This window comes from Jaculus jaculus, chromosome 20 (assembly GCF_020740685.1).
Source record: "Jaculus jaculus isolate mJacJac1 chromosome 20, mJacJac1.mat.Y.cur, whole genome shotgun sequence".
Classification (NCBI taxonomy): Eukaryota; Metazoa; Chordata; class Mammalia; order Rodentia; family Dipodidae; genus Jaculus; species Jaculus jaculus.
In genome coordinates, this window is record NC_059121.1 from 1129969 (window position 1) to 1140955 (window position 10987).

The following is a 10987-nucleotide window of genomic DNA, read 5'->3' on the forward strand; positions in this document are numbered from 1 at the left end:
AGCCAGGAGAGACTCATGGGAAAGCATAGGGGATTTTTAACAGTATTTGGAAATCTAATTGCATTCCAATCTTTGAGAAAATAAGAACAGTAGAAATGATTAAACACAAGCCTTAACATATAAATAGGCTGTGACATTTCACATGAATGATGGTTCGAGATTGAGTTTCTCCTCTGTTCTCTGCCACCTTGCGTTGTGGTGAACTTGGAGATAATTCTCATACTGCTCAGTTAGTACATGCTTTTGACATATGTTGGAATTAGCAGGCCACAGTGACCTTCAAAGAGAGGCTTCTTCTGTTTTGGAGGTGTAGAGTCCCTTAGATGCCAGTCTGAATGAGTGCTGATCAAATTGCAACCACTGTGCCACTGGAAACCACGTTGCCATGCAGCATATGGGAACACTCTGCATGGTGTCTGGCGTTAGAAACCCTCTCCTCCTGGCAGAGAAAGCGGTGCTTTTCACGAACTGCTAACCTTCCCCTTTGGGGCGGTCATATTAAAAAGTGCCCCAGCAGTACTTGCTGCTGCTTAATTCACAATAGCTAGGAGATGGAACCAGCCTAGGTGCCCATCAACTGATTGAATGGGTAATGAAGACACACTCCATGACCCAAAGGAAAATTCATCCAACTGCAAAGAAAAACAAAATCAGGAAATTTGTAGGGACATGGATGGAACTTGACAACCTTACACTAAGTGATATCTGGGCTCATGTCAGAGGCTCATACGTACATTGAGACGTGTGTGTTTAACTTGGGGTACCTTCAGAGACCTGGAAGGAAGAAAAGGGGGGAAGGCAGGGGAGGGGAAAACCCTCAAGGGGGGGTGATGTGGAACAAAAGTGATAGCAAACTAATGGGAGAGCTGAGCTGGGAAGAATTAAGCAGGGGTGAGGGAGGGGAAGGGGTATAAGAAAGGAGTTGTAGGGAGGGATAGTCAAAGGTTAGCAGACATGAAAAAGCCTTATGGAAATCTACTACCTTGTAAAGTAATTTAAAGTAAGAGAACGAATAAGGTACCCTGCATGGAAGGATAATGCTGCTCCCAGAAGCCGGTGGGTGTATATTAAATGAAAATAGCCCTGCTCTGCGGGGGGGAAAACTCCCTGTCAGTTGTTGGTCAGAGGAGCCCAGAAGTCTGCAAAACAAGACGGGCTGTTGCTGTTGCTGCTGGTCATGCACAAGAACTAAAAGATGCTGAAGACTTCACGCTGTCATTGAGGGAGATGGGGAAATCAAAGTGGGACTGAGCAGAAAGCCTACCTCCCCATGGGCTCTCACAGTGCTGGGAGGAGCTGGGCAGTCTACTGCACCACAAAACCCCCAACACTGCCATGTTGATTCCCCAGGCTGGTGGTGCACGCTGGGACAAGTGTGCCATGATTGCTCTGCGGGTAACCAGTTACTTTCTTATTGTATCTGAGAGTCTGTCTACAGTAGGGAATTCATGCCCAATATGGTAAACCAGCTCAGAGCCCATGGCTGGGGAGGCTGCAGACCAAAGGGGAGAAGCTTAGTAGGCAGGTGTGATGTTAAACTCCCTTCTGAGTATTTATGCCCAGACTCACAGGCTACTACTGCTCTCAGCCCTGGGCATACACGCAGCTGGGTGTGGTTAATGCAGAGTCTCAGACCTGGTTAAAGTGCTCAAACTAGGTGGGTGCGTCTGGCCCTATACAGGACATCTATATCACCCTCCCTCTGAGTGTATAGTGCTATACAGGACATCTATATCACCTTGCCCTGAGTGCTTGGCCCTATATATATCTATACCACCCTCCATCTGACTGTGTGTTCCTATATTTCATCTGTATCACCCTCCCTCAAGGCTCAGGGAACGTCATGGAAGCGGAGTTGGGTGGAACTGTAAGAAATGTAAGAGCTGAAGGCTGTGGAGGAAGGCTGTAAGCCCCTTTTATCCTGAGCATGGCATGGTCATTACACTCACAAACTCACAGCAGCTGTGGTTATCTACACACAACCTGCACAAGATAAGGCCAGTCACCACTGAATCTCCATCCTTCCCCGAGGAGCCACTGACCGTGAACGATTACTGGACAAGGGGGATTCTCTTCAGTGGTGTCTCCACATGTATGTGGAGGGGAGAAGAAAGGGCTCGGTGGGATAAGATAAAAGTGGGTGATGAAGGGGCCTATATGGCTATATAGATATATAATTCATGAAACTGTGGAGGTACAAAGTTTCGAAAAGGAAACGTGTATCAGAATCTGCTGCTGAGGCACCTGAGCCGTACATGCAGCCAGCCCAGGATCTGCAGAGCTGAATTGGACACCCTGCCTCAGCCTTTCTTCTCTGGATGGATTCTCGAGGTTGCAGAATCTGACAGTGTTTGGCCAGCCATGAGCTCTATCAGCTTGCATCTGTGCGCACGGGAGTCAGCACACATGAGCTCGCGTGAGTGTTCTCCGGCGTGGTCACAGGTAGGAAATCCCACGTATTTACTGCTGTACAAATCGTCCTGTCTCCACCTCTTTGCCCAGCCACCAGTGGCCATGACGTGCCCTCTGGGTGGCCTGTCCCAGGTCACTCTAAACCAAAGCAGCCTCTCCAGCCCGTGCTCTTCCTGGGCCTCATGTAGCCCTTGTGCTCCTCATGAGCATCCTTCTCTTCTGCCACTGTCTGTGTCTGCCCAGTGGGAAACAAGTGTCTTATGGACAGGAACTGTCTCTGCTGGTTTCCTGATATGTCTGCAGCAATAACAGCTTAGCCCTGTGCTGCCCAGAGTGGAAGAAGGCAGTGAGGTCTTACATAGTTGGAATACTCTTCTTTAAGAAAGAGCCAGAGGGACATAGCGAGGGAGGGAGAGAATTGGCATGCCAGGGCCTCTAGCCACTGAAATCGAACTCCAGACGAGTGTGCCACAGTGTGTACATGCATGACACTGTGCACATGCGTTGCCTTATGTGTCTGGCTTACATAGGTTCTGGGGATTCAAACGCGGGTCCTTATGCTTTGCAGGCAAGTACCTTAACCGCTAAGCCACCTCTCCAGCCCTACAATACTCTTGAAATGGAGCTGTCTTGATTCTTCCTTGAATTAAAATATGGCATAAAAATAAATACGAGATCTTGAAGCCCTAGAGAAGAAATAGATATGGAAAACATGAAAATGCCTATATTTATTCTGCATAATAGTTTAGGTGCATTATGTTCATTAAAATAATTTCATTTTTGTTCATTTCTCTATAATGTGGATATTAGTATATTTAAAATCACATGTGTGGTTAGCATCTTGTTTCTTTTGCACTCATTTAACTGTTAGATACTATAAAAATATCAGACAAATAACTAGATTCCTTTTTTAAGTAATTATAATGTAGAGTTGAGAGTAAGCATATGATTAATGTATGCTGAAAAGTTGTTTTAATGCTGGGGAAAATAGGACACCTTACTTTAGTTAACTAATGTGATGTGTGGTTTATGTTGCCATGAATAAATTGTGATGTGGGGTCCCTGTTGCTATGAATAAGGTAACAAGCTGCTTTCTTAGCCTGGCCCCATGGAACATTTGGTCTCGTTTTGGAATGAAATTCAGCGTCCCTCTCTGAGTCCCTTGATTCTCATGCTACCCTGTGCTTCTGTCTCCACTGGGTGTGCGCTATGAGCCCTGGTGCTGCTGCCTATAGACAGAGCTGTGCAGCCAGATGGGCTGGGCGAAGGAGAACACCTGTCCCTCACAGGTCAGCGCCTGCCTCACCCCTTCTACTGAGAATAGATTCCTTTCTGCATCTGATGTCTGCTGCCCAGGGTGGGTCTGTCTGTGCACGCCCAGGCTTGCTGTGTTAAGGAATTGGGCTGTTCATGCTGTCTCTGGGCCTCACTCCTACGGTTGTGTGTGGCCAGTCATATGCTCACTGCCTCTCAAATGTACTCCTCACCTCTGATGAGGTAAATGCAGCTCAGTCTTTGCCCTCTTCCTTTTCCCATGGCATTTACACAGCCTTGGCACAGGGTATGGAGTGGTACTCCTGCCCAGGAGGCAGCCAACATCCATTTCCACCACTTCTGGTTACTTTTTCATGAGTTGTAGCATCATGAGATGGTTATTTGATTTTCTTTCCATGTGGTGAATGCTAGATATTCATACTCCCGTAGCCTTAAGAGGCCACATGGACCAGGACCTTGCACCCTCAGTCCTGACTGAATTTGTCAAAGCCCCAGGAAGTCCCCAAGTGCCCCGGAGGTGCTGGTTAAGGACAAAGGGGGGCACAGGGTGGGTGTGGGAGATTGATGTCAGTCTCAGAGGTGGCTCTGATGGGGCTGTTGGTAAGATTTTCATGCATGCCTATCTTTCCTAGGAAATGGTATCAGCTATTAAGTGGGAGACTGCTGTTACATAGGGAGGGCTTTTCCTCTGAGAACCAAAGACCTCACTTCTTCAGCAGCCTGAGTGTTTGGTGCTGACTCAAGGTTGAACCTTTGTCCAGGACTCCCATGAAGGGAGCCATCTCCCTGCAGAGATAGAGGTCACCAGCTTGCCCCAAAATTGGGGATGCCTCTGAAGGACATCTTGTTTCCAGGCACCCCTATAGCAAAGGTAGCATCTTTGTGCTCAATCCTGTGTGCTGCCCTCTCCTTCAAGCGTACTCCTGCATGCTTTCCTGGGTACAAATCAGAGTCTCAGAGTTTGGGGTGAATGGCCTAGGCCAGGGAAGGAATGGAGAATGTGGAGCGTGCTGAGCACTACCATTCTGCATGCTCACTGTCGCCATCATCACAGGATGCCACATGGTCATCCTCTACAGAGACACAGTACATTTCACCAAGGTTTTCGCTCCTGGTTTTGTGCCATGTAGCTGGCCTGGCTGAGAGATGTTAACAGATGTGATGCGTGCGGATTTCAGATTACCACTTGGTTCTGGCGACCTGCTAACTCCATGACAGCATGTTCGCCTGCCAAAAGATAAACACAGGGAGCAGCGACGAGTTGATCACTTGTCCCAGTCAGACTCTTCTGCATCAGCCAACTTGAATTCACTCCCTGCATCTAAATGAGGCCAGCCAAACACAGAACTTCTTCATTGAAGTTCTGACCCACAACCTCATGAGTCTTCCACACATCATCGTGGTGTCAACAGATGACAGATGGAGGTACTGCTGACTCCCAAAGTGAAGCCTGAAGCATGTGATCTGCATATGTACTTATTGCAAGGCCCAAGAGAGTAGTCAGCAGTGGGCATTTTCAATGTCTGTATCACCTATCAAGACTTGTAATGGAGCCAGTTCCTCACAGGCGGTCATTCTCTTTCTACTTTGCCAAGGTTTATTTTCTGTCCTTTTTGGTTCAGCTCCTAATTCCAGGGATTACACATAACCTCCATACATTTCTAGAAAAGAAAGAATAAGCAGAAAGTCTTAGTGGCATACTGCAGCATGAAAGAGGCTCTCTCCTCTTCATGTCCCAAGAGTCTTTGCTTTGCCTGGAGAACTCTCTGACTTTTTTGCCTGACTCTGGGCGCCTTCCACCTTTGGGCTCCCTCCACCTTTGGGATCCCTCTGTGTTTGAGTGTCAAGTGATATTCACATCTATATCTCTTGCTCCTGGTATGGGTAAGTCTAACTAAAGTAATTACACAAAATAATTTCTAAAAAAAGAATTAAATGTCATGCAAAAGTGACTATCCACCAGTGAAGAGAACACCCCTCCATCAAAGTTCAACATCTGAGTAAACAGACCACCCATATCAGGGTGCTCAAAGTCTCAGTGAACAGACCAGGGCCACATTCCCTTGAGAGCTGAGCAAAGTGCCTTCCACCCATGGAGGACCTCGCTTGAAATTCCTGTCACTCTGATGTGTGTCCAGACCCATCATACAAGACACGGCGTGAGGGGCAGGTCTGGTACAGAGGAGGGGAGGGTGAGTGAGTTGTGTCTTGAAAGCAGATGTAGTTTTCACCAGGGTGCCTTGGGTGCCAGGAGGGAGAGGAAAGAGGAGCTCTGGGAAGACAGGGTGAGCACAATACAAGAGAGAATACACTGTGCATCAGGGTACCAAAGGCTGCTCAGCTCATCTACATACACATGTACACACATAAACACACATACATACATGTATATGTGTGCATTATCTTACATATAGGTTTTATTATTATAGATCTAGATCAATACATAACAAATTTTATACATTTTATTATGTAGAGATTTTGCGTATTCTTATGTGAAATATGCAAGCCCGTAATATTCTATGCACAATATTCTATACATAACCAAAGTGGCTGAACACCAGTGTCAGAAGGCAGGGCCCACAAACTATAATGCTGTGCTGCTTTTCTGAGGTGCCATGTGACATCAGCATCTCCACCCTGCCTGCCTCTGATGCAGCCTTATCTCCCCAGCAGGTTTTTCATGGCTGTAGAACGACTCCGTGGGAGGTGCTATCACCTCTCCAGTTCACATAGAAGGACTCTTTTCCTCTGGCATTGGCCACAGTGTCCCTGGCGGGTTCTGGCCTCGGGATTTTTTGCTCCGTTCACAGTCCCTCCTTCTCATAAACATTAGTCTTCAGAATGCATTCTATTTTGAACAACAGCATGTTGCAGAGTTTTCTGTCCGCTTCTATGAGGTGTTAACCTCCAAGCACTCAGAGTTCCCACACAAGGGGAGGTGCACTGACCCTAGGGTTTATCTTAGACACTAGCTGGCCAAAACACCCAAAATAAATATTCCACTGGCTGAGGGCCCACCAGTCTCCAAGACAGGTAGATTCTCTTCAGCAGGTAACTTCAACATGCTGGGATTCAGGGAGCCCACTTCTAAGGACACATGCACCCAGGCATACCTAGCTGTTTGGACCAAAAGCATTTAGATCAACTTAACAGCTCACAAGTACCAAAGGTCATTGGTAGCCCAGACTTAGAGGAGCTAAACCACTTGGGCACCTGTCATAGCACTTACACTAGCTATAAGGGAGACTGGATATCTGAACCCGATAACTTAGTTCTACGTCCACAACAAAGAAGGATGCCAGGGTGCACCTGCACGGTTACCATCAACACGATGACATCAGCAAACCGGGGTACTCCCCACATGCTTCTATCCCTTGGCCTTATTTTCCTCCTCCAGGCATCTTGATCTGAACATGAGGTACGTAGAGGTTGCCACTGTGGCTCGTGGTACACTGCAGAAGGGAGATGGGATGGAAAGAATATAGAGCTGGAGAAGGGGGAGGAGTGCCGTGGAACTGTGCTATCTCCACATCACAAGGCCATTGTACTCATGAGCTCACACCAGATGTGGTCACTTGCACATGATGGCATCTGTCGATGTTCTGTTTTAGACACTGGAGAGGTTTGGGGGTCTACTCCCCTCCCTGATGGACTAATGACAGTTCATAGTTGCCAGGGAGAACAGTCATGCTCTTCTGAGGTATAGTCATAGTAAATAATGAGAAGAATGAATACAGAGTATTTGAGGGATAGTGTGTGTGGGGGGGGTCAATGTGGGTACATATGCTCAAAATGTCATATATATGTGTGAAAATGTCAAGATAAAACATTGCCAGGGCTGGAGAGTTGGCTTAGCAGTTATGGAACTTGCCTGCAAAGCCTAACGATCTGGGTTCAATTCCCCAGTAGCCAGGTAAATCCAGATGCACAAAGTGGTGCATGCACCCAGAGTTCCTGTCTCTTTGCTCTCTATATCACTACTTGCAAATAAATAAACAAAATATTTTTTAATTGCCCTTGGTGATTTGAATCTGCTTTGCTTAGATTGTGCTTTACATTCTTGAGCCAAGGACAAGCATCAGTGATTCACAAAGCTCGGCATGTCTGATTCATATTTTGACATTTTCATGAGAATTTTAAGGGAAGGGGAGAATTTTCAGTAGACATTCTATTTCTAGCTACTTGAAGCATGAAAACTATATGCACACTATTAATTTGGATCCAGAATCTTATTTTAAAAATAACAGCATATGATAAAAGTGAGAAAATAACCCTTACACTTATTGAATTATTATGATTTTAGAAATAAGTCCACTACTTTTTAGAATAGGTTATTTTCTTATTGAGCTCTAAGGGATCTTTATTCTGGGTGCAAGTACTTTTATTGGGTATGAAATTTGTGTACATTTTTTCCCAGTGTGTGTCTTGACTTTCTTTTTGAGAATCTCCCAAAAAGCAACGCTTTGGTTTCATAAAGTCCAATCTGTTAATTTGTCCTCAGAGGGTTAAATTTCTGAGGCCACATCAAGAAGTTTCCCTACTCTGTGAACACAAAGTGTTTTTCCTGAAAGTTTAATGCTTCAGATTTTACATTTAAGGTACAGTCAATGGAGTGTTATTTGTGATTGCTCTGGGCAACAGGAGAAGCTGGGAGAGGGAGAGGGAGGGAAGAGAAGGAAGCAGGCAGGATCTACTGATGGACACAGGAGCTAATCGGGTTTAGTTTTTAATGATGCAAAATATAAAATGATTTGTTCTTTTCCACATGGAGGTGGTCCCATTTGGTTGAAAATGCACTTTCTCTTCTGGGGCACTTGTACCTTGGTTGGAATTCAACTGTCCATTCATGTGTGGCTCTGTTTTGGGCTTTCTTCTGTTCCATTGTCTGACTTCACACAAATATTCTGCTATCTGGACTATTACAGCTTTGTAAAAGTGCCTAGATAAAGTAGCCTTATGCCTCCAACTTTGTCCTTTCCTGGAGAAGATGTCCTTGGTGAGTCCCACCTTAAAATTAGAATCAATATATCAATTTCTACACATTGAAAGGATGTTTAGATTGCTATTGGAATTAGGCAGAATCTGCTCAGTAGGACAGGAATAACTGAGTTCTGAACAATTTCTGACCTAAGAATATGGTCTGGACATGTATCTTTTATTTACATCTTCTTAAGCTTTGAATCAACAATGTTCTATTGTTTTGATTTTGTATGTGTTTCATATCTTTCATTACATATATTTTACATTATTATAAGTAGTTTTTATTTTTTGAATTTTTTAAAATTGTGACTGCACAACATGGCTACTATATAGAAATTTACCCAGAGACATATAGAATTTTATGTAAAGGTTTTCTATTCTGAAGTCATATAAAACTCTGTTCATTCTAGAAGCTTTCTAATATATTTCACTGAATTTTCTACATAGACATAACCTTTATAAGTGAGGCCAGTTACACTTCTTTGGTAATCATATTCTATCTCCTTTTCTTATCTTATTACAGTGGGTGGAGCCTCGTTCCTGGGGCAGAGGGAAAGCACTATGCTCTCCCTCCTAAGTAGGACGCCATCTGCACTCATTTTCTCTGGATGCATGGATACTCTCCCTAACTGCCTACGTGTCTTAATGAGAAATTCTCTATTTGGTTTATCATATAAAATTCCTCCATGCTTTTCTGAAATGAACCCAAATTGGCCATGTTGCTGGGATCTTTTTCTTGTTTTAAGATGAGATGTCAAGAAGTCCAAACTGACTTTAAACCTAACAGATTAGGATGACCTTGAACTCCTGACCCTCTGTTTCATGGTGTGCTAGGAATTGAACCCAGAGCCTTGTATGTGCTCAGCAAGCATTTACCAACTGAGCTATAGCTACAGGCTTTTAGTAGAATCTTTTTAGATAACACTTATTTTTATTTATTTATTCATGAGAAAGAGAGAGAGAGACAGAGAGAGAGAGAGAGAATGGGCATGCCAGGGTCTCTAGCCACTACAGACATATGTCCCACCTTATACATCTGGCATATGTGGGGTCTGAGTAATTTTAAAATTAAGGTACAGGCAAGCACCTTAACTGCTAAGCCATCACTCCAGCTCTTTATTAGAGTTTTGAGACAGAGTCTCACGCCGTCTCCCAGCTGGACCTGGAACTGACTCTATAGCCTAGACTGGCCCCCAGATCGTTGCAATTCTCCACCTCAGCCTCTCAAGTTCTGAGACTACTGGTGTTAACCTCACACTTGGCTTTTGATGAGATGTTTTCATGGGTTATTGGAATATATTTGCTGAAATGCTGTTCACAATGTTTTCATCTGTACTCACAAATGTTTTTTTATGGTTTTCACTTCTTGTAACTGCCATCTTGCTTTGGTGTCAGGACAATTTTCTGGTGTCATAGAATGAGTAAAGAATCTGTCCCTTCTTGAGATATTTAATAGACGCTTCCTTAGAAAGATATATGGAAGGTAAGTAATGGCTCGGCATGCTGTGATCATTAGGAAAGGTCAGACAAAAATGAACCTCTATGAGAAGGCCAGATATAGCTCAGTGTTAGTGTGCTTGCCTAGGTGGGAAAGGCCCTGTGTTCATTTATGAGACAGACAGACAGGATGGTGGGTATCTATGACTCTTCTATTGGAAGGGCTGAAGTTTCAAGACTGGCCCTTCCAAGTGCAGGCAAGTCTCATTCACTGCTGTTAGGACTGTAACATCGTCAGGGCCTTGTAGAACTAGTTGGAACTCTCAGAAGTGTAATCAACTTCCACAGGATCCAATCATTCCGCTCTTAGATACCCACAGCAGTTTAAAGTATAAAGTCGTGCATTATTCGTGATGACAGCCTTTTTCTCTCAGAACTACCCAACGTCCGTCCACAGGAGAAAGGGGAAATGACATGGCCATCCAAGTAGTGAAATATGCTGGGTGACACAAAGGAATGGCCGGCTGACATGTTCCAGCCCTTGGAATTATCTTGAAAACAGTTTACCATGCTAGCAGCCAGACAGCAGAAGCGGACACACATGCGATTCCAGTTTATAAACGTGTAGAAATATGCTCTTAGCTACAATGACAGAAGTCAGATCTTAGACATGCAGAATGAGACAGAGGCAGGGAGGCTGAGCAGGAGCTTATAGAGGGGTAGGGTGACATGTTTGGCTCTAAAAGGTGAATCTGTTTCCTGAGGTAGTGCTGGTCTTACAAAGATCACAGGCCAGAACAGAACCAGATGTGCCCTTCAGGTATGTATCTGCTTTGTAATCAGTGACAATGACGGCCTACAAAGCTTTCAACTAGAAAATACT